This window comes from Ambystoma mexicanum, chromosome 5p, assembly GCF_040938575.1.
Source record: "Ambystoma mexicanum isolate Mex_15411 chromosome 5p, UKY_AmexF1_1, whole genome shotgun sequence".
Lineage (NCBI taxonomy): Eukaryota > Metazoa > Chordata > Amphibia > Caudata > Ambystomatidae > Ambystoma > Ambystoma mexicanum.
The window spans coordinates 1,080,155,749-1,080,180,160 of NC_090930.1; positions in this window are offsets into that span (position 1 = coordinate 1,080,155,749).

Genomic DNA, 24,412 nt, shown 5'->3' on the forward strand with positions numbered 1-24,412 from the left:
CACCACCCCCACCCCCCACCATCCAGGGGCACCCTCCACCAGGCCCCCACTCATGTCTCCCACCACCCCCACCACCCAGCAGTGCAGGGGCAGCCCCCACCAGGCCCCCACTCATGTCTCCCACCACCCCCACCACCCAGCAGTGCAGGGGCAGCCTCCACCAGGCCCCCACTCATGTCTCCCACCACCCCCACCACCCAGCCACCAGGGGCACCCTCCACCAGGCCCCCACTCATGTCTCCCACCACCCCCACCCCCCAGCAGTGCAGGGGCAGCCTCCACCAGGCCCCCACTCATGTCTACCACCACCCCCACCCCCCAGCAGTGCAGGGGCAGCCCCCACCAGGCCCCCACTCATGTCTCCCACCACCCCCACCCCCCAGCAGTGCAGGGGCAGCCTCCACCAGGCCCCCACTCATGTCTCCCACCACCCCCACCCCCCAGCAGTGCAGGGGCAGCCTCCACCAGGCCCCCACTCATGTCTCCCACCACCCCCACCCCCCAGCAGTGCAGGGGCAGCACCACCAGGCCCCCACTCATGTCTCCCACCACCCCCACCCCCCAGCAGTGCAGGGGCAGCCCCCACCAGGCCCCCACTCATGTCTCCCACCACCCCCACCACCCAGCCACCAGGGGCAGCCCCCACCAGGCCCCCACTCATGTCTCCCACCACCCCCACCACCCAGCCACCAGGGGCACCCTCCACCAGGCCCCCACTCATGTCTCCCACCACCCCCACCACCCAGCCACCAGGGGCAGCCCCCACCAGGCCCCCACTCATGTCTCCCACCACCCCCACCACCCAGCCACCAGGGGCACCCTCCACCAGGCCCCCACTCATGTCTCCCACCACCCCCACCACCCAGCCACCAGGGGCACCCTCCACCAGGCCCCCACTCATGTCTCCCACCACCCCCACCCCCCACCATCCAGGGGCACCCTCCACCAGGCCCCCACTCATGTCTCCCACCACCCCCACCACCCAGCAGTGCGGGGGCAGCCCCCACCAGGCCCCCACTCATGTCTCCCACCACCCCCACCACCCAGCAGTGCAGGGGCAACCTCCACCAGGCCCCCACTCATGTCTCCCACCACCCCCACCCCCCACCATCCAGGGGCACCCTCCACCAGGCCCCCACTCATGTCTCCCACCACCCCCACCCCCCACCATCCATGGGCACCCTCCACCAGGCCCCCACTTATGTCTCTCACCACCCCCACCCCCCAGCCACCAGGGGCACCCTCCACCAGGCCCCCACTCATGTCTCCCACCACCCCCACCCCCCAGCCACCAGGGGCACCCTCCACCAGGCCCCCACTCATGTCTCCCACCACCCCCACCACCCAGCCACCAGGGGCACCCTCCACCAGGCCCCCACTCATGTCTCCCACCACCCCCACCCCCCACCATCCAGGGGCACCCTCCACCAGGCCCCCACTCATGTCTCCCACCACCCCCACCACCCAGCAGTGCAGGGGCAGCCCCCACCAGGCCCCCACTCATGTCTCCCACCACCCCCACCACCCAGCAGTGCAGGGGCAGCCTCCACCAGGCCCCCACTCATGTCTCCCTCCACCCCCACCCCCCACCATCCAGGGGCACCCTCCACCAGGCCCCCACTCATGTCTCCCACCACCCCCACCCCCCACCATCCAGGGGCACCCTCCACCAGGCCCCCACTCATGTCTCCCACCACCCCCACCCCCAGCCACCAGGGGCACCCTCCACCAGGCCCCCACTCATGTCTCCCACCACCCCCACCCCCCAGCCACCAGGGGCACCCTCCACCAGGCCCCCACTCATGTCTCCCACCACCCCCACCACCCAGCCACCAGGGGCACCCTCCACCAGGCCCCCACTCATGTCTCCCACCACCCCCACCACCCAGCAGTGCAGGGGCAGCCTCCACCAGGCCCCCACTCATGTCTCCCACCACCCCCACCACCCAGCCACCAGGGGCACCCTCCACCAGGCCCCCACTCATGTCTCCCACCACCCCCACCCCCCAGCAGTGCAGGGGCAGCCTCCACCAGGCCCCCACTCATGTCTCCCACCACCCCCACCCCCCAGCAGTGCAGGGGCAGCCCCCAACAGGCCCCCACTCGTGTCTCCCACCACCCCCACCCCCCAGCAGTGCAGGGGCAGCCTCCACCAGGCCCCCACTCATGTCTCCCACCACCCCCACCCCCCAGCAGTGCAGGGGCAGCCTCCACCAGGCCCCCACTCATGTCTCCCACCACCCCCACCCCCCAGCAGTGCAGGGGCAGCACCACCAGGCCCCCACGCATGTCTCCCACCACCCCCACCCCCCAGCAGTGCAGGGGCAGCCCCCACCAGGCCCCCACTTATGTCTCCCACCACCCCCACCACCCAGCCACCAGGGGCAGCCCCCACCAGGCCCCCACTCATGTCTCCCACCACCCCCCCCACCCAGCCACCAGGGGCACCCTCCACCAGGCCCCCACTCATGTCTCCCACCACCCCCACCACCCAGCCACCAGGGGCAGCCCCCACCAGGCCCCCACTCATGTCTCCCACCACCCCCACCACCCAGCCACCAGGGGCACCCTCCACCAGGCCCCCACTCATGTCTCCCACCACCCCCACCACCCAGCCACCAGGGGCACCCTCCACCAGGCCCCCACTCATGTCTCCCACCACCCCCACCCCCCACCATCCAGGGGCACCCTCCACCAGGCCCCCACTCATGTCTCCCACCACCCCCACCACCCAGCAGTGCGGGGGCAGCCCCCACCAGGCCCCCACTCATGTCTCCCACCACCCCCACCACCCAGCAGTGCAGGGGCAACCTCCACCAGGCCCCCACTCATGTCTCCCACCACCCCCACCCCCCACCATCCAGGGGCACCCTCCACCAGGCCCCCACTCATGTCTCCCACCACCCCCACCCCCCACCATCCAGGGGCACCCTCCACCAGGCCCCCACTCATGTCTCCCACCACCCCCACCCCCCAGCAGTGCAGGGGCAGCCTCCACCAGGCCCCCACTCATGTCGACAACCACCCCCACCCCCCAGCCACAAGGGGCAGCCCCCACCAGGCCCCCACTCATGTCTCCCACCACCCCCACCACCCAGCCACCAGGGGCAGCCCCCACCAGGCCCCCACTCATGTCTCCCACCACCCCCACCCCCCAGCCACCAGGGGCACCCTCCACCAGGCCCCCACTCATGTCTCCCACCACCCCCACCCCCCACCATCCAGGGGCACCCTCCACCATGTCTTCACAATCCCCAATCATGTGCGTTATGGTCAGCCTCCACAGCCAAAAAGCCCTACCAAGTATCCCATTCACCCACATGGAAATGGAAATTACATGTCACACCCCCAATGTTCATGAAGCTAATGAACCCATGTCCGTCACACACAATGTTTGCAATTGAATGGGAAAACACCCAACATAACATGCATGAAACCAATGAGATGATACCACACAGTGAAGCATGAAAACAAAATTGTATTGAAAAAAAGAAAGAATGCTAAAGAAATGAAACAAACTACAATGGGAAGTAAAAAAAATCAAGCTGCATGTCCGCATAAAAATAAAGAACTGCAAATCATAATCCAAAAAAATGTCCTCCAAAGTCAAATGTAAAAAAATTATCTATCAAATCAAGAACTATGTAAAAAACTCGAAAGGGTCCATGAGCCCAACTGAACAAAGGAAACCTAAAAAAAAACCTAACTAAAAAGCAACTATATACAAAAAGTGGAGCAGTGTCCGTCGACTCCAAATCATAAGAAAAAACAAAGGAAACCTAAAACTAAAGAACTATATACAAAGGCGGCGGGCAAGTCCAGCGGCTCACTCCGTGGTGTTCCGGGCCAGGGCATCATCGAACTCCTGTTCGATGTCCCGGAGGCGGTCCAGTTCCATGGCCCCGAGGGTCTGCAGGGATGACGCCGTGTCCTCCTCCAACCCCCTGCGGATTGCCTCGAGGCACTCGGCCCGCCTCAGGGCCCTCCGCATGGAGTTCTCCGCCCTGACCATTGTGAGCCGCGCCTCTTCCGCCCGCCGCCGCTCCGCACCTATGGCGTGGCCCAACCGCTGCCACACGGAAGACACTCTCTGTCCTGGGTCCTCCTGCCCTCCGGCCGATGCCTGCCCCTCCGATGTCGAAGGCCCCGAGCCTTCATGGCTCCCACCATGTTGCTGCTGCTGCTCTGCCGCTGCCCGTGCACTGCCTCCTGCTGCCTGCACATCCTCCGCCGGCTGGGGTGCAGTTGTTGATGTGGCCACCCCTGCTGGACGTCCGACTCCCGACTGTGGCAGGGATGCCTCCTCCACCAGCCTGGCCGCACTGTCAGAGGCAGCTCCACAGGGCACCCAGGTGACTGATGGGTGGGAAGATGGCACAGAGGACGACTGGCGCGTAGGGGGTCCAGTTGAGGAGGGGGTCGGAGCAAGCCCCATCAAACGGAGGAATCCGGTCTGGGTGACCTGTCCCAGCAGGCTGACGTGGTCAACGAGCCATTCGAGATGACGTGCAGTCTCTCCATGAAAAGACTGCAGGTCACCGCGCATGGCTCGTTGACGCAACGCCACACCAGCCAGGACAGGCTCAACCCGGACCTGGATAGCCACGTCCGCAGGCAGAGGAAGGCCAGTTGATGTCAGCTCATCCCCTGCCTGAAAACGGGTCTGGACGTAGGCATCCCTGCTGGTGCAAGATGATGCAGGGACAGGATCGGGGACAGGATTGCACACAGGCACCTCCGCGGCGGCCTGTGCTGCCTCCTGTCCCTGGTCCTGGACTGCACCACTAGCACCAGTGGGATCCCCACCTCCAGACCCCGTCTCTGGTGCTTGCACGGCCTCCTCCTCCACCAGACCCCCCACCAACCTGGATGACTCCGTGCCATCTTCCCCTGTTGGGCCCTGTGGGGTCCCAGCTGCCCCTTCTGCTGCCGAGGAGTCCAACTCCAACCTCCGCCTCTTGGACCTCCCCCCGGCAGCTGCGGCCTGGGACGCGGCACCGGACTCCTCACTCCCCGACGAGATGACAACACGGGAGGGGAGCCGGGCCTTGCGTCTCCGGCTGGCGGTGGGATCCCCGCCGCTGTGCTCCACAGCACCTTCTCCGCCCTCTTCATCAGTTGACGCTGCAGACAGGGAGAAACAAAACACAGGCATCAGGGCACTGTACAATGGACACATACACACATGACAGTTGCACATGAGTGGCATTGGCAAACCTCAGACATGTCATCACAATCCCCAACACACATGTCATTGCAACTCGCACACATGAGCCATACCACAGCCATATCGCAACTGCCACCACCATCCATACACATACAACAGCATGAGCAGCCAAAGGTGACCCAGACATCACATGCAACACAGGAAGTGCACCACACATGTACACACACCACCACACTTGCATGCATGTGTACACCTCTGCCAAGTGTCGCACTGTTCAGACGGGCAGCCATGTCACATCTGCCAATCAGGCTTACACATACCGCAGTCACATGCATCCATGGTGCATCACTGTTGCACCCTTGTCAAATACACACACATGCACATGTACACAGTGCTCATACATGCAGCCGAAAACAACATACATGCGTGACATCACGGACATGTCTACTTAAATACACATTCATCCAAACATGTGTGCACGCACAACTGCATTTGGCATGCAAGCGTACACACACAAGCACCATCCATGTCTCACACATTACAGCCCTCGCATGTGTCAGCCCCACGGCCCTGGACACCCCCACCCATACTCGACCCCATACAAACAGATGTGCAACCTGCACACTATCGAATAATCACCACACGCACTGCTCACAATCAGGATGCATGTACACTCACCGCTCGACTCCAGACGGGTCTGCTTCTCCAGGACCTGGACGTGGAGCGCTGGGGATATGCGTTCCAGGACCCTCATCTGTTCTTCCGACAAGTGGCCCCGGCGCCCCTTGGCATCCGCTGCCTTCAAGAGGCGCCGGGCCTTGTTCAGGGTCCTGGACCTGAAGTCCTCCCAGCGCTTCCTGACATGTTGGAAGTCGCGGACTGCCACCCCCTCCGCGTTGATGGCAGTCACGATGTCAGTCCCGATCCGAGTCCGTCCTTCCTTGTCAGCGCGGGAACTTCCGAAGAGGGCATCATACTGCCCCAGGACTTGCTCCACCAGAACACCAACTTCGGTGGCACTGAAGCTGGTGCCCCTCTGCCTCTCTGGCCGGGGGTTGTCAGTGGTCACAGATGGTGTTTGCCCCGACATGACAACCCCAGAGGCAGGAGTGGGTGGCCAACTGGGTCCTGGGGCTGTGCTGTGGAGCGATGGAATACCAGTCGGGAGTCTTCGGTTCCAGCAGGGGTGGTCACAGCAACAGCACCCCTGGCTGATGTGCAGGCAGCAAATGGCAGTGCACGTGGGCAGCAGTCAGTCAGGCAGCAGCAGATGGCAGGTGGGAGCGTGCTCGGGGCTCTGGGGGGCAGTAGTTCGGCCTTCTGGGCAGGAGCGTGGTCTTCCGTGTGCATACGCGTGGCCAGCTTGATACAGAGTGATTTGGCACGTGAAAAGTCTGCACGTCAGCGTGAAATACGAGGAAAGGCCCTTAGCGCGTAAGCGCGTCAGCACGCATACGCGATTCTATTGGACCAAAGGCCCTCAGCGCGTAAGCGCGTCTGTGACGTGACCCGCACGGGTGTTTCCCACACAGCACGTGATGACAGAGCACACGTGGAAAGACTGCACGTCAGAGTGTCATCGCGTGTTATTGGACAGCACGTCAGAGTGTCATCGCGTGTAATTGGTGGGAATGGGCCTAGCGCGTACACGCGGCAGTGACAAAGCGTGTAATTGGTGGAAATGGCCCTAGCGCGTACACGCCGCGTAAGTGACGCTGGACGTGTCGGCCTGTATAAAAGGTACGTGTAGAACACCATTTCCTTGTACGTGCTTTTCGTGGAGAGCGAGTGGGTGAATTCTGTACTTCTTGTCGTTTCACACGCGATTTACTTCACGGCGTTTCAAGTTCGTATTCCCTGTTACCTCTGACAGCTTTTTCTCTTTTTCCTATTTTACTGGTTTACCTAGGCCTGTTCCCTCAAACAGTGTTCCCTTCTACTGTTGTCCTGTCTCCTCAGACAGCGTACAAATCTTCTTTTGGCGGGGGTGTTGCCAACCAAACGCGCTCCTTTTTCACGCTCTTTTACCTGGCAGACGGTGAGTCACGCACGTATCTAACATCTGTGCTTGCCCCGTGTGTAGCCTACCCCTTCAGAGGTCATTCTAGGCTGCGTGTGACACGCATACGTTCATTCTTGTGTTACTGGGTGCCACAGCGTAGTGCAGGTTTTTCTTTCTGCACACGTGGTCTAGGAGGGGTTGCGTGCACGTCATCTCCCTTTTTTGGGGCTCCTGTGCGTAGCGTGACCCGTCATCTTTCCCCAGGGGTTACATTCAGCCTTGCAAGAGCACTAGGGTACAATTACCATCTGGTACCCAACCCCTTTGACCCCCAATTGCCCAGGACAATAGTTTACAGCCACTCCCATACGCACATTGACATCAGTGCCATGGCTGGGAGGCGAGGATTCCGTAAGGGTGGCAAAGGTGGAAGAGCCACAAGTGGTGGCCGTGGTGGATCCGGTAGGGGACGTGGTCGTTACTTGCAGGGTGAGCCTGTCCCCCCATGTGTGGAGGACCAGTCAAGGGCACCCATAATCCCCCCCTCCCCCTCCCGTTGAGGCTGATGTGGCTGACACCATCCATGCTCAGCCCTTGCTGGACCAGCCCATTGTGGCACCAGACCTGGCTGACTCCATGGCTGACTTCCAGGTCAGCAGGCCTATGACACGTGCGCTGGTGCACGTAGATGTCACCATGCCACGTGCATCTGGCCCAGCAAGGTCATCTGCTGCCCCAAGTAGGCAGGGCGGAGAGGCTGCAGGGGCAGCTGCGGCTCCATCCACCCCAGCCCTCACACACCCAGCCAGGACAGTGTCGGTCCTAGTCCATCCTGCTGACATTCCCCCTGACACCATCACACTTGAGCCAATGCCTGCACCAACTCCCATGCTGAGTGTGCAATCCCACACTCCTGATACAGAGTCCACCAGGGCTCCTGCCCCTAGTGTCCAGAGCGGCGCAGGACACTCAGGATCACCACCACCTTCCAAGAGGAAGAGTGCTCGTCCGGCACAGGCTGATGCCCCAGACACGGCTACACAGTCCGGCCCGTCCAGGAAGCCCAGCTTCACGGATGACGAACTGAATGCACTTGTCGAGTATGTGTCCGCACATGACAACGAGATGGTCATTGTTGCAGGATCCAAGACCACACCTGCACAACGCCAGGCACACTGGCAGACCGTTGCGGACATCGTAAGTGCCCTTGGAATCGTGAGGCGCACAGCCAATGATTGCTATAAGCGCTGGAATGACCTAAAGCGCAGGGCAAAGAGTAAGCTGGCCTCAAGTCATGCCGCAACTCTAGTGACTGGAGGTGGGTCTCCAGTAGTAGACATGGAACTCACTCCACATGAGTCAGTCGCTGGGACCTGCGTCACGGAGGAACAGATCCAAGGCGTGGGAGATCTGCCTGATTACCAGGCATTGTCCTGTGAGTGCACATGCATGTGTGTGTCATCCATGTGCATGGTGTGTGTGAGGGCTTCTGTTTGTGTGCCAGGTGAGAGTGTGTGCGCCTGAGTCGTATGGGTCAGCCATGTGCTTCATGCAATACATCCTGCGCAGCTGCATTTGGCCATAGCAGTATCCCTTCTGCCAACAGTAGACATCTAGCCCAACTGCACGCCAGTTGCCCTTGAAGTGTCACCTTGCCACAACATTGTTGCTTATTTTTCACAGTTCATTCAGTCAGATTGTTTGCATTCCACCACTTTTACTAGGCATTTCGCAGTCCTCTAGTCACATGTCTGACATGGCTATGGTAAAGTGGAGTGACTTTGTTACCTGTATATCATTTGTTCACACATGTCCCTGTGCAATTGGACCATTTCGGACTGGCAGCTCCAGGTGAAAAATCTGACCTGTTTGAATTAGAAAAGCTATTACATGCGGGAACTGGACTGAATGAATAGGTGCTGCCCTCCTCTCCATCTTCACTCAATAGCAATGGTACATGCCATCTGTGTGATGGCATGTGTGTTTCACCTGGCAATCACAGGCCAATGTGTGATGCCACTGCCAGGCAGCATGCAGAAAATGTGTTCATCTTCCATCTTGGTGTCATCAGTGTGTGCCATTTGCCTGCCCTTCATATGCAGTGAGGGTGCATGCATGGGAGGGTTTTAGTCATGTGGGACATGTGTCAATCAAGTACTGGTTCTCTTGCTTCTCAGCCCTCATTGTGTGCCATGGTGCTAATGCCTGTTTCCATTTCTTTGTTTTTATGTCTTTGCAGGGGAAGACGCACCTGATACTGCTGGGGTTGTGGAGATGGTGCAGACCCAGGAGGGGTCCGAGGGCCGACCAACCACCATTGAGGGACGTGGTGTGGTGGTGGGTGAGAACCCACAACTGCTGCAGGTCGTGCTCTCAAGGGGTGTCTCTGGCTGCACCTCCCCCGAGCTGTACTCAGGTGTTGATTTGGATGAGACCTACGTGCCGTCGCAGGTGAGTGTTCCAGGGAGGGATTCTGTTCTGTCCCACCCACCTGCACCAGGGTCAGAACCCTCAATGGGGATGTCAGTGTTGGCAGCTACGCCTTTGGTGGTTACGGATGCAGGGTCACACTCCGCGACATCTGATCCTGTTCCTGGGCCAGCAGATCAGAGGGGGAATGCAGTCCTGCAGCCTCAGGCAGTGCCGGCACAGCAAGGCGCAGTTCGCCTTGCCCCAGACAGGTGTGTTGCCCGCCGACGTGGTGGCCGTACGCCACCTGGCAATACCGCATGGGAGCAATCCATTTACGGTATGGCAACCCAACAGGCAGCATCATCCGAGATGATGGCTCAGGCCATGGATAGGGTGGCCACTTCCATTGTCCCCCCTGAAAGGCTGATGGAGCGACTACAGCAGGCAACCGACTCCATCTGCCAGTCACACAGGGAGGACATGTTGGCGTCCAACAGGGACAGGCGGGCGGCACTGGCGACTCTGCAGGAGGCCATCTCCATAGAGTCCCAGGGCCACAGGGAAGCCCTGAGGCAGGAGCTCCTTCACCTCAGGACGACTCTTGTTGAGCTTGAGGCTTCAACACACCAAAGGACAGAACAGCAGCTGGAGCGTCTCACCCGTACGCTCTCAGCTGAGATGCAGGCAACGAGGGCGGAGGTCCGGGCATCCCGTGAGTTGTTGCATGGGGACCTCCGCACACTCATCCTCCAGAACCAGACCTACCACACCCGCATGCTTGCAGCCATGGAGGAGCAGACTAGGGCCTTGCGTGGGCTGCCTCCCATAGTGCAACCACCTCCGGATGCAGCTGCACAGGGTGATAATAGCGACAGCAGTGATACTCCCACAATAGGGTAGTCGTGTGGGCCATGAGCCCATGGAGGTGTTTTATTTTCCCAGGATCCACGCAGGTGGGTTCTGGTGTGCATCCTGTCCTCGGACCTCCTGGGTGGCCTCCCCAACCCCCCAGGCCCATCAATGGCCATTTTTGATTTTTCTTTATTTTTATTTTTATTTTTATTTTTTATTATTTTTCCCCAATTTTTTTGGGACAATTTGTTGGCTTCCGTGGTTCCTGTGGGCATACGCTGCATTGTGGCTGGGCACATGCAGGCTTGTCATGTATTTGGTTCAGATGCTTGGGTTAGAGTCACACACCCCTCCTGCTTCCCGTTTCCATGGGTTGCAAAGGGTGTGCCCAAGTGACATTGACGTACATGGTGACATTGGACTCCACTACATGTGTGGGTAGTCTAGTCAATACTGTGTATACATTCCTAGTGCATATTGCTGTTGTGTTGTACACTGCATGTTGCATTGATGTGTAACTCATCATCTGTGTCTACCTCCCAATTTGCAGGTCCCTTCCTCATGTCTACACAAGGCCCTCTAGTTTGGAGATGGGGTCCATGTTGGCAGCAGTGCACCTACAACTCTACATGGCGCCAACACCGCACAGTTGGTAGTGGTGGGAGTGCAGGCATTTCCAGGTGGTGAGACTACTAATATATAACATTTGTGATGTCATGTTGATGGTAGTACCTGCTCAAGTTTGTTGTTGGTCCGGCATTACTGTGAGCATTTCAGGTGTTGCAAGTTTCAATTAGGGACACTCTACATTGTGACACTAGTGTCATGTTGTGGGGATTAGTTTGTTTACCTGCAAATAGCATGACATGGCACGGTGTGTCGTGTGGCGGTGCTGGGGATGTGTTGGCTGACATGGCACTGTCCTCTTGTTGCATTTTGCAAGTGGGTATTCATTTTAGCTGCTTGAATGTGTTACTTCATAAAACTGCATTGGTGGTGTCTGTGTGGGTAGGGATGCACACATTGTGACACTTCCAGGTGAACAATCTCAGGCTGATATGGTTTTCACGGTTCATTCTCCAGAAATTCAGGATCAGTGTCAGGTTGAGTCATCATTGATTGTCAGATGGAATGTGCCAGGGCAGTGTGCACTCCACAGGGGTGTGATTTCTATGTGAAGTAATTAGCCACTAGCTGTGTACGGGCTGCCTCCCCCCGTGCCCTTTCCCCTCCCATGCGCAGCGGCTGTGCATGTGGTTGGGGATGTGGGGCCACCACCATGTCCACGGCCAGGCCCCAGCGTGTTGCAACGTTGTGCAGGACACATGCTGTCACTATGATCCTGCACACTACTGGGGGAGCGTACAACAGCTGCCCGCCAGAACGGTCAAGGGAGCGAAAGCGTGACTTTAGCACTCCGAATGTGCGCTCCACTATGCCCCGGGTTGTAATGTGGGCTGTGTTATATCTTACCTGGGGTGGCGTGGTGGGGTTCCGAATTGGCGTCATCATGTGGGGGCTGAGAGGGTAGGCACTGTCCCCTGTGGAGGTGGTGATTGGTATCATTGGTGGGGTTGTGACCTTGCTCAGTATCTGACATGCATGCATGTGCAGTGGCATTCATACTCACCAAGCAGCCATGTATTGCCATGCCGCCCAGCTTCTAGGTCCCGGCTTAGGGTGGACATTCGGTAAATGAAGCTGTCGTGGGTTGACCCGGGATAGTTGGCAAATACTGAGGTGATGATTCCCTTGGCATTACATACTACCTGCACGTTGATGGAATGCCAGTGCTTGCGGTTCCTATAGATGTGCTCTGATGCCCTGGGGGGACGTAGAGCCACATGGGTGCAGTCAATGGCACCTAGCACTTTGGGGAATCGTGCCACACCGTAAAAATCCAGGGCGGCAGCATGCCTTTCTGCAGGTGTTCTGGGCAGGTATATGTGCCTGCGGACTGATGGGCGTGCAGTGATGATGTTCAAGACCTGGTGTAGGCAGCGTGACTGGGTGGCCTGTGATACCCCACCCACAATGGCACTTGTCCGCTGAAATGATCCTGTGGCCAAGAAGTGCAGTACATTGAGGACCTTCTCCAGGGGGCTGAGTGCTTGGGAGCACAGGGTGGGTGATGTGAGGTCATCCTCCCACTCACTCACCAGGTCCAGTATGATGTGTGGTGGAAACCTGTACCTCCCATGCACCTGGTCATCAGGCATCCCGAAAAGGCTGGTTCTGGGTGTGAATATTCTGGCCCTGACTATCCTCCTCCTCCTCCTTTGGTAGCCCACGCCCACTGCTGCTAGGAACGGTATTTTCATCCTGGGTCTGAGCTTGTTATTTTGTTAGCGCGCAAATTAATGTGTTGCGCGTGTTGTAGGCGAGCATGTGACCCGCGCACCCCTGAAATCCAGTACCCAGTCCAATAGCGTGTGGAAATTCCTGCGCACCCCGGGATACAGGTGCGCTGACGTACTTGCGTGTGTAAGTGCCCACGCACCCCTGATATACACGTACATAGGCCAATCGCGTGTACGCGCACTTTTGTCCAATTACACGCGATGACACTCTGACGTGCTGTCCAATAACACGCGATGACACTCTGACGTGCAGTCTTTCCACGTGTGCTCTGTCATCACGTGCTGTGTGGGAGACACCCATGCGGGTCACGTCACAGACGCGCTTACGCGCTGAGGGCCTTTGGTCCAATAGAATCGCGTATGCGTGCCGACGCGCTTACGCGCTAAGGGCCTTTCCTCGAATTTCACGCTGACGTGCAGACTTTTCACGTGCCAAATCACTCCGTATCAAGCTGGCCACGCGTATGCACACGGAAGACCACGCTCCTGCCCAGAAGGCCGAACTACTGCCCCCCAGAGCCCCGAGCACGCTCCCACCTGCCATCTGCTGCTGCCTGACTGCCTGCTGCCCACGTGCACTGCCATTTGCTGCCTGCACATCAGCCAGGGGTGCTGTTGCTGTGACCACCCCTGCTGGAACCGAAGACTCCCGACTGGTATTCCATCGCTCCACAGCCCAGCCCCAGGACCCAGTTGCCCACCCACTCCTGCCTCTGGGGTTGTCATGTCGGGGCAAACACCATCTGTGACCACTGACAACCCCCGGCCAGAGAGGCAGAGGGGCACCAGCTTCAGTGCCACCGAAGTTGGTGTCCTGGAGGAGCAAGTCCTGGGGCAGTATGATGCCCTCTTCGGAAGTTCCCGCGCCGACAAGGAAGGACGGACTCGGATCGGGACTGACATCGTGACTGCCATCAACGCGGAGGGGGTGGCAGTCCGCGACTTCCAACATGTCAGGAAGCGCTGGGAGGACTTCAGGTCCAGGACCCTGAACAAGGCCCGGCGCCTCTTGAAGGCAGCGGATGCCAAGGGGCGCCGGGGCCACTTGTCGGAAGAACAGATGAGGGTCCTGGAACGCATATCCCCAGCGCTCCACGTCCAGGTCCTGGAGAAGCAGACCCGTCTGGAGTCGAGCGGTGAGTGTACATGCATCCTGATTGTGAGCAGTGCGTGTGGTGATTATTCAGTAGTGTGCAGGTTGCACATCTGTTTGTATGGGGTCGAGTATGGGTGGGGGTGTCCAGGACGTGGGGCTGACACATGCGAGGGCTGTAATGTGTGAGACATGGATGGTGCTTGTGTGTGTAGGCTTGCATGCCAAATGCAGTTGTGCGTGCACACATGTTTGGATGAATGTGTATTTAAGTAGACATGTCCGTGATGTCACGCATGTATGTTGTTTTCGGCTGCATGTATGAGCACTGTGTACATGTGCATGTGTGTGTATTTGACAAGGGTGCAACAGTGATGCACCATGGATGCATGTGACTGCGGTATGTGTAAGCCTGATTGGCAGATGTGACATGGATGCCCGTCTGAACAGTGCGACACTTGGCAGAGGTGTACACATGCATGCAAGTGTGGTGGTGTGTGTACATGTGTGGTGCACTTCCTGTGTTGCATGTGATGTCTGGGTCACCTTTGGCTGCTCATGCTGTTGTATGTGTATGGATGGTGGTGGCAGTTGCGATATGGCTGTGGTATGGCTCATGTGTGCGAGTTGCAATGACATGTGTGTTGGGGATTGTGATGACATGTCTGAGGTTTGCCAATGCCACTCATGTGCAACTGTCATGTGTGTATGTGTCCATTGTACAGTGCCCTGATGCCTGTGTTTTGTTTCTCCCCGTCTGCAGCGTCAACTGATGAAGAGGGCGGAGAAGGTGCTGTGGAGCACAGCGGCGGGGATCCCACCGCCAGCCGGAGACGCAAGGCCCGGCTCCCCTCCCGTGTTGTCATCTCGTCGGGGAGTGAGGAGTCCGGTGCCGCGTCCCAGGCCGCAGCTGCCAGGGGGAGGTCCAAGAGGCGGAGGTTGGAGTTGGACTCCTCGGCAGCAGAAGGGGCAGCTGGGACCCCACAGGGCCCAACAGGGGAAGATGGCACGGAGTCATCCAGGTTGGTGGGGGGTCTGGTGGAGGAGGAGGCCGTGCAAGCACCAGAGACGGGGTCTGGAGGTGGGGATCCCACTGGTGCTAGTGGTGCAGTCCAGGACCAGGGACAGGAGGCAGCACAGGCCGCCGCGGAGGTGCCTGTGTGCAATCCTGTCCCCGATCCTGTCCCTGCATCATCTTGCACCAGCAGGGATGCCTACGTCCAGACCCGTTTTCAGGCAGGGGATGAGCTGACGTCAACTGGCCTTCCTCTGCCTGCGGACGTGGCTATCCAGGTCCGGGTTGAGCCTGTCCTGGCTGGTGTGGCGTTGCGTCAACGGGCCATGCGAGGTGACCTGCAGTCTTTTCATGTAGAGACTGCACGTCATCTCGAATGGCTCGTTGACCACGTCAGCCTGCTGGGACAGGTCACCCAGACCGGATTCCTCCGTCTGATGGGGCTTGCTCCGACCCCCTCCTCAACTGGACCCCCTACGCGCCAGTTGTCCTCTGTGCCATCTTCCCACCCATCAGTCACCTGGGTGCCCTGTGGAGCTGCCTCTGACAGTGCGGCCAGGCTGGTGGAGGAGGCATCCCTGCCACAGTCGGGAGTCGGACGTCCAGCAGGGGTGGCCACATCAACAACTGCACCCCAGCCGGCGGAGGATGTGCAGGCAGCAGGAGGCAGTGCACGAGCAGAGGCAGAGCAGCAGCAGCAACATGGTGGGAGCCATGAAGGCTCAGGGACTTCGACATCGGAGGGGCAGGCATCGGCCGGAGGGCAGGAGGACCCAGGACAGAGAGTGTCTTCCGTGTGGCAGCGGTTGGGCCACGCCATAGGTGCGGAGCGGCGGCGGGCGGAAGAGGCGCGGCTCACAATGGTCAGGGCGGAGAACTCCATGCGGAGGGCCCTGAGGCGGGCCGAGTGCCTCGAGGCAATCCGCAGGGGGTTGGAGGAGGACACGGCGTCGTCCCTGTGGACCCTCTGGGCCATGGAACTGGAACGCCTCCGGGACATCGAACAGGAGTTCGATGATGCCCTGGCCCGGAACACCACGGAGTGAGCCGCTGGACTTGCCCGCCGCCTTTGTATATAGTTCTTTAGTTTTAGGTTTCCTTTGTTTTTTCTTATGATTTGGAGTCGACGGACACTGCTCCACTTTTTGTATATAGTTGCTTTTTAGTTAGGTTTTTTTTTAGGTTTCCTTTGTTCAGTTGGTCTCATGGACCCTTTCGAGTTTTTTACATAGTTCTTGATTTGATAGATAATTTTTTTACATTTGACTTTGGAGGACATTTCTTTGGATTATGATTTGCAGTTCTTTATTTTTATGCGGACATGCAGCTTGATTTATTTTACTTCCCATTGTAGTTTGTTTCATTTCTTTAGCATTCTTTCTTTTTTTCAATACAAATTTGTTTTCATGCTTCACTGTGTGGTATCATCTCATTGGTTTCATGCATGTCATGTTGGGTGTTTTCCCATTCAATTGCAAACATTGTGTGTGACGGACATGGGTTCATTAGCTTCATGAACATTGGGGGTGTGACATGTCATTTCCATTTCCATGTGGGTGAATGGGTTACTTGGTAGGGCTTTTTGGCTGTGGAGGCTGACCATAACGCACATGATTGGGGATTGTGAGGACCTGGTGGAGGCTGCCCCTGGTGGCTGGGGGGTGGTGGGAGACATGAGTGGGGGCCTGGTGGAGGGTGCCCCTGGTGGCTGGGGGGTGGGGGTGGTGGGAGACATGAGTGGGGGCCTGGTGGGGGCTGCCCCTGCACTGCTGGGGGGTGGGGGGGTGGGAGACATGAGTGGGGGCCTGGTGGGGGCTGCCCCTGCACTGCTGGGGGGTGGGGGTGGTGGGAGACATGAGTGGGGGCCTGGTGGAGGGTGCCCCTGGTGGCTGGGGGGTGGGGGTGGTGGGAGACATGAGTGGGGGCCTGGTGGAGGGTGCCCCTGGTGGCTGGGGGGTGGGGGTGGTGGGAGACATGAGTGGGGGCCTGGTGGAGGGTGCCCCTGCACGGCTGGGGGGTGGGGGTGGTGGGAGACATGAGTTGGGGCCTGGTGGGGGCTGCCCCTGCACTGCTGGTGGGTGGGGGTGGTGGGAGACATGAGTGGGGGCCTGGTGGAGGGTGCCCCTGCACTGCTGGGGGGTGGGGGTGGTGGGAGACATGAGTGGGGGCCTGGTGGAGGCTGCCCCTGGTGGCTGGGGGGTGGGGGTGCAGGGGGACATGAGTGGGGGCCTGCTGGTGCTGCCCCTGCACTGCTGGGGGGTGGGGGTGGTGGGAGACATGAGTGGGGGCCTGGTGGAGGCTGCCCCTGGATGCTGGGGGGTGGGGGTGCAGGGGGACATGAGTGGGGGCCTGGTGATGCTGCCCCTGCACTGCTGGGGGGTGGGGGTGGTGGGAGACATGAGTGGGAGCCTGGTGGAGGGTGCCCCTGGTGGCTGGGGGGTGGGGGTGGTGGGAGACATGAGTGGGGGCCTGGTGGAGGGTGCCCCTGGTGGCTGGGGGGTGGGGGTGGTGGGAGACATGAGTGGGGGCCTGGTGGAGGGTGCCCCTGGTGGCTGGGGGGTGGGGGTGGTGGGAGACATGAGTGGGGGCCTGGTGGAGGGTGCCCCTGGTGGCTGGGGGGGTGGGGGTGGTGGGAGACATGAGTGGGGGCCTGGTGGAGGCTGCCCCTGCACTGTTGGGTGGTGGGGGTAGTGGGAGACATGAGTGGGGGCCTGGTGGGGGCTGCCCCTGCACTGCTGGTGGGTGGGGGTGGTGGGAGACATGAGTGGGGGCCTGGTGGAGGCTGCCCCTGGTGGCTGGGGGGTGGGGGTGGTGGGAGACATGAGTGGGGGCCTGGTGGAGGGTGCCCCTGCACTGCTGGGGGGTGGGGGTGGTGGGAGACATGAGTGGGGGCCTGGTGGAGGCTGCCCCTGGTGGCTGGGGGGTGGGGGTGGTGGGAGACATGAGTGGGGGCCTGGTGGAGGGTGCCCCTGCACTGCTGGGGGGTGGGGGTGGTGGGAGACATGAGTGGGGGCCTGGTGGAGGGTGCCCCTGCACTGCTGGGGGGTGGGGGTGGTGGGAGACATGAGTGGGGGCCTGGTGGAGGCTGCCCCTGGTGGCTGGGGGGTGGGGGTGCAGGGGGACATGAGTGGGGGCCTGGTGGTGCTGCCCCTGCACTGCTGGGGGGTGGGGGTGGTGGGAGACATGAGTGGGGGCCTGGTGGAGGCTGCCCCTGGTGGCTGGGGGGTGGGGGTGGTGGGAGACATGAGTGGGGGCCTGGTGGAGGGTGCCCCTGGTGGCTGGGGGGTGGGGGTGGTGGGAGACATGAGTGGGGGCCTGGTGGAGGGTGCCCCTGGTGGCTAGGGGGTGGGGGTGGTGGGAGACATGAGTGGGGGCCTGGTGGGGGCTGCCCCTGCACTGCTGGGGGGTGGGGGTGGTGGGAGACATGAGTGGGGGCCTGGTGGGGGCTGCCCCTGCACTGCTGGGGTGTGGGGGTGGTGGGAGACATGAGTGGGGGCCTGGTGGAGGCTGCCCCTGGTGGCTGGGGGGTGGGGGTGGTGGGAGACATGAGTGGGGGCCTGGTGGACGGTGCCCCTGCAATGCTGGGGGGTGGGGGTGGTGGGAGACATGAGTGGGGGCCTGGTGGAGGGTGCCCCTGCACTGCTGGGGGGTGGGGGTGGTGGGAGACATGAGTGGGGGCCTGGTGGAGGCTGCCCCTGGTGGCTGGGGGGTGGGGGTGCAGGGGGACATGAGTGGGGGCCTGGTGGTGCTGCCCCTGCACTGCTGGGGGGTGGGGGTGGTGGGAGACATGAGTGGGGGCCTGGTGGAGGCTGCCCCTGGTGGCTGGGGGGTGGGGGTGGTGGGAGACATGAGTGGGGGCCTGGTGGAGGGTGCCCCTGCACTGCTGGGGGGTGGGGGTGGTGGGAGACATGAGTGGGGGCCTGGTGGGGGCTGCCCCTGCACTGCTGGGGGGTGCGGGGGGGTGGGAGACATGAGTGGGGGCCTGGTGGGGGCTGCCCCTGCACTGCTGGGGGGTGGGGGTGGTGGGAGACATGAGTGGGGGCCTGGTGGAGGGTGCCCCTGGTGGCTGGGGGGTGGGGGTGGTGGGAGACATGAGTGTGGGCCTGGTGGAGGGTGACCCTGCACTGCTGGGCGGTGGGGGTGGTGGGAGACATGAGTGGGGGCCTGGTGGAGGCTGCCCCTGGTGGCTGGGGGGTGGGGGTGGTGGGAGACATGCATTGTTGATCAGTAGTGCAAGGTGACATGTGGGCTGGCTGGGGGGCATGCCCATGGTGGATGGGCTGCCTGCGGGACATGAGCAGGGGTGCAGGGTAGTCCCCCGTGGTGTGGGCTGCCTGCAGGGGCCGTGGAGGTTGTGGAGCGTACACCTTGGAGGACCCACACGGCCAATTCATGTGTAGTACTCCCCAGAACCCCTGAAATACACATACCCTGCTGAAATCGCGTGTGGAACTTCCCGCGCACCCCTGAAATACACGTACCCTGCTGAAATCGCGTGTGGAACTTCCCGCGCACCCCTGAAATACACGTACCCTGCTGAAATCGCGTGTGGAACTTCCCGCGCACCCCTGAAATACACATACCCTGCTGAAATCGCGTGTGGAACTTCCCGCGCACCCCTGAAATGCACGTACCCTGCTCTAATCGCGTGTGGTACTTCCCGCGCACCCCTGAAATACACGTACCCTGCTGAAATCGCGTGTGGAACTTCCCGCGCACCCCTGAAATACACGTACCCTGCTCGCACTGGGCCAATCGCGTGTGGAACTTCCCGCGCACCCCTGAAATCCACGTACCCTGCTGAAATCGCGTGTGGTACTTCCCGCGCACCCCTGGAATTCACATACCCTGCTGAAATCGCGTGTGGTACTTCCCGCGCACCCCTGAAATGCACGTACCCTGCTGAAATCGCGTGTGGAACTTCCCGCGCACCCATGTAATACACATACCCTGCCAAAATCGCGTGATAGACTTCCCGTGCACCCCGGTATACACGCACACGTATTTTTTTGTCAGCGGGTGTCCGTGTTTGTGGGTACCCCTTTGCACGTCATTTGTCCTGGAGGGCCACAGTATAGGACATTCTTTATGGCTGTATATAGGTGCTATTTGTTGGCGCACCTTTTGGTGCACATTTCTTCCAGGCGCAGAGACGCTACCGCCTGCTTTCTTGTGGCGGTCGTGTTTGTGCCTGTGCGCTGGTTTGAGCGTGCGCTTTTTTGCCCTATTCTATTCCATGAATACGTGTTGTAGGCGAGCGTGTGGGCGTTCCGCGCACTTGTACCCTGTACTTCCCCCGTGACGGCCACGTTTTGGCAAGTTGTTCCCCATTCCGAGTGTTACGCCCCGTGTTCCGCCTACTTTTGTTGCGTGCGCCGCGCTATGTGCGATTTTCGCTGTGGCCTGTGCGATTTTCGCTGTGACCTGGCGCACGCTGTTAGATGGCCTGTGCGCCAACGTGCGCAGCGCACTTTTTTTCGCACATCCGATGGTTTTCTCGCGCACGGCCTTCCATGAATCGATGTGCGCTGCTTTTCGTGCGATTTTCGCACTTGCACTGCAATTTTCGCTATTCCACTGCGATTCGCACGTTTTTGCCCACTTGCGCCGCGCTAATTATTCCATGAATCGGCCTGACAGTGTATTAAAGCAGCAACCTGCTATATGAATTGGCCCTGATAAAGTCACACACAGATTTCTGTGTTCAATCATTTTAAGCCAGATGCATCCAAAATTAAACTATACTCTATAAAGTGCAACACATTTTTTCAGCTGGATGGGTAGTGGAATAAGCCATGTCTCTGGATAAAGCACAGCTGCTAAGCACTGAAGTTCTCTCTGCCCTCTCTGCAATACAAGTTAACCAGGCTATAGGTGTTGGCTCTATTACATCATTAAGTTCATGCAATGGCATCCTAGAATTCCGTAATGTTCACATTGATTGTTGTCAACTTCGAATTGGGTAGACCCCAGGTACGTAAATTCACCAAAGAGCGAGGAGTAGCGGAAGTGATATCAGGCAGCCAGCGTCATCACATAAAGTGGTATCATATGACTTTTAACCATGACAATGTGACAGGGAGTGATTATTTCCCCAGGTGGCACAATAGAAAGTGACATCACAGAAGTTTAAAAAAATACTACAATATGTATGATGAATAAAATAACCAATAGTACTAAAGCAGACAAAAAGCTATTTCAGTTCAAAACTATATATTGAGGGAGGTGCTGTCCCAAAATGTAGTGGATGCAGCCATGATATGCTAGAGGGACACACAGCAGTAACATTATGGGCTAGGAACATTGCTTTCTTATGCCAGGTATGTCCCAAATTGCCAGTCACTGGCATATCTTATCTGATAGAGAGATGCCAGGCATAACAATGTTACGTTAAATAGTGTCTCACATGAAGTGCAACCATACATAGCCTATAGTGCTGCCTTATAACAGGTTCATCTTGATAACACGTAGAAGCTACTGCCTCACCAGCCAAGGTGCTATAAAAATTGCCACGTTCAGACTTAATCACCAAAATACTGTTATACTATGCCACATAAAGCCTGAAATTCCAGATACGCAACTCAGATTACATGTTATTTTATAGTACACACATAGCAGAATCACTTTTTGTTGTGTCAATTTCAGAAGTAAATTGCCCAGGTTCACACGTGTTTGTCAAGTGGAGAAGCTGGGACTTGCGCCTATTTCACTGTCAAAATGTACCCAGTCGACCACATTGCATGGATATGTGAGGCACTATGAAAGAATCAAACATCTGACCAACAGGCAGCCAATGACATGCTTTGGGTTCCTAAGCACTCTGCCCAGAAGAACAAGCCCAGTCTGTTAGTAAAAATCTGAAAATCTTTTTGGTCTCCATGACATTATTGAGGCAACTGCCCCACCCCCACCCATAAAATAAAGTTGTTTTCGCTCGCTTTTCAGGGAAATTTGCAAAAATAAAATAAATTGATTCAGACTTCTGACATACAACCGCTCCAAAAGATTGTTGGGGGTCCTATGGAAATAGGCAGAAGGGCATCACCATCAGTGTTTTCCTGGTAGGGATTCAACATGCTCATGGTCACCATGACATTGTGGAAGACTCAATAGTCTGCACAACACAGAGCCAATGACATGCTTTGGGTCTTTAAGCACTGTGCCCAGAAGCATGCACATAGGGTTTAGCCAAGTGAAAAAAGCAAATAAATAAATAAGTAAAGAACATTATTAAAAAACTCAATGTATGAAAGCCACTAGTTGTTTCAAAGGATGAGCCATCACTCTCCCACCAAAAAGCACCCACATGTTCCCCTCTCTGGCCAAGGGAGACAAAAGGAGGATAGCACAGGGGCAACGTGCTGGTTTTGGAAGCAAGATCACGCAGACCAACATAGGTTCAAATTCCAGATCTGCGCTTAGAAACCAAACTCAGGCACGGTATTAGACGCATTATAAAAAATAATTAAATACATAAAATAAATAAAACACCTCTGACTCAAAGGAGGAATGCCATCTCTTAACAAAAAGAAACAGCATTTTGACGCAGGGCAGAGTGAAGGAATGTGTGTTGGGTGGAGTCCTAAACTGATTTAAGTTTGCTATGCCAGACTGCGTTATGTTATACTATTACAAGTAATGTTTGAAGCTGTAGAAACATGTTTGTAATGTATTTCTCTGCTGGGATCCACATGTTCTTTTCCCATAGATAAATGCATGCTAACTAAAATATGCCTGAATGCTACAGCACATACTCATTTACTCCTTTTGGGGGAGTGTGGGAGAATATAATGTCAGATTTTAGGTCATCTTATATTACGTTGAGGTTTCATTATAAATGTATGCTTTAAATGTCTAATTTTGAAGAGATTTTGAAGCTTTCATAAGAGACCTGGTAGCAACCCCTAAACACGTAAAAAAAATTAAAAAAAACAGAAGATAGTTTTGCATCTAATCTCTTAACTGGACATTTCACTCCTATTTTGACTTAACATTTGCACGATTCCCTCTATTAACAGTACACTGTAACTGCAGCCCAGGGTGAAAAGGCTAGTGAAAGTCTGGATTATGTGAATTAACTCCCACAAGTGCCAAGACTCAGCCTAAGAGGATTCTTACCTCACACACCAACCTAACTATTACCTTAAATGCCCTAGCAGGGCTGGGGACCCCGTAGGAATGCAAGACTAGGGGATTTGCTCCCAAGGAAGACATTGTCGAAATTCCACCCTCAGTTAAAAGTGCCCATATTTTCCTTCTAGCTTTCCCATAAGTAGAATCCGGCCATTCAGGGCTTTGCATGCTGTATTTTCTTGGCTATGGTTTTCTACATGCCTTGGCTCACCATGCCACAGTGGAAGGTTCCAAGTCCGGCCATAAGTACTTTCCCCTGAAGCCTATGTTTTTCTGTAAGCATGGCATAAATGAGGAAAAAAATAAATTCAAGTTTTTTTTTGCTAGCTTTTCAGAGAGCTTTTGCAAAATTGGCAGATTCAAATTTCTGATATACAACCCCTCACAAATGTTGTTGGGGACCTAGGGAAGTAAGCATAAGGGTTTGTCCGCATGTCTTTTCTTGGGCATGACGTCAATATGCCCAGGCTCCTGGAGTGAGTAATTTCCAGACACACACCCTCGCGCACACCTCTCTCCAGCTATATCTCCTCTTTGCTCTGCACCCCATAAAATACAGTTGAGTCCCACGATACATTTGGTTCAGTTGTATACATACCTGCTCTACCTTTTCCTTCTCATGCCTTCGTGAGCATCTTATCTATCCCTTCCCCTCACCCCAACTATCTACCCGACTTTGTTTCTCCATACCACTAGTGAATGTTCTATCATACTCCTCATATTTTCTCTCTGATAGGCAAAGCACTCCAAAGTCATAAACTATGGCTGGCTGTGCTATACAAATTCCAGATAATGTAACATAACATGGCCACACTGAGTCTGAAAATATAAAAGAAATCTTTATTGTAACATTGTTGGGTAAAACAAGTATGATTTATTTTAATGGGATGCAGGGAGAACACAATAACTAGTGCTAATTACTTAATTCCATGAGCATCTCAATATATGTCTATACACTGCACACAAAATATGACTTTCCTAAATGTACAGAAATGTATAGAAATAACTTATGTGCACAGTTTAAAATCAAGTGTCACACATAAGTTAAAAATATCACACTTACTGGAGCTGCAAACACAGAGATGGTGCCATATATATATATATATATATATATATATATATATATATATATATATATATATATATATATATATATATATATATATATATATATATATATATATAACATGGCCACGGTAGTGGCCATGTAGTTATGGTTAAGTTGCTGTTTCCATAGGAAGAGCACTTTTTGGGTGGCTTATAACTTCGCTCTCCCTGGACGGATCCTCACCAAACATTGCAAAAAAAGTATTTGGGTCACTCTGAATTTTTCTGCGAAGTTTGGTGAGGATTCGTCCAGGGGGGGCAAAGTTATAGG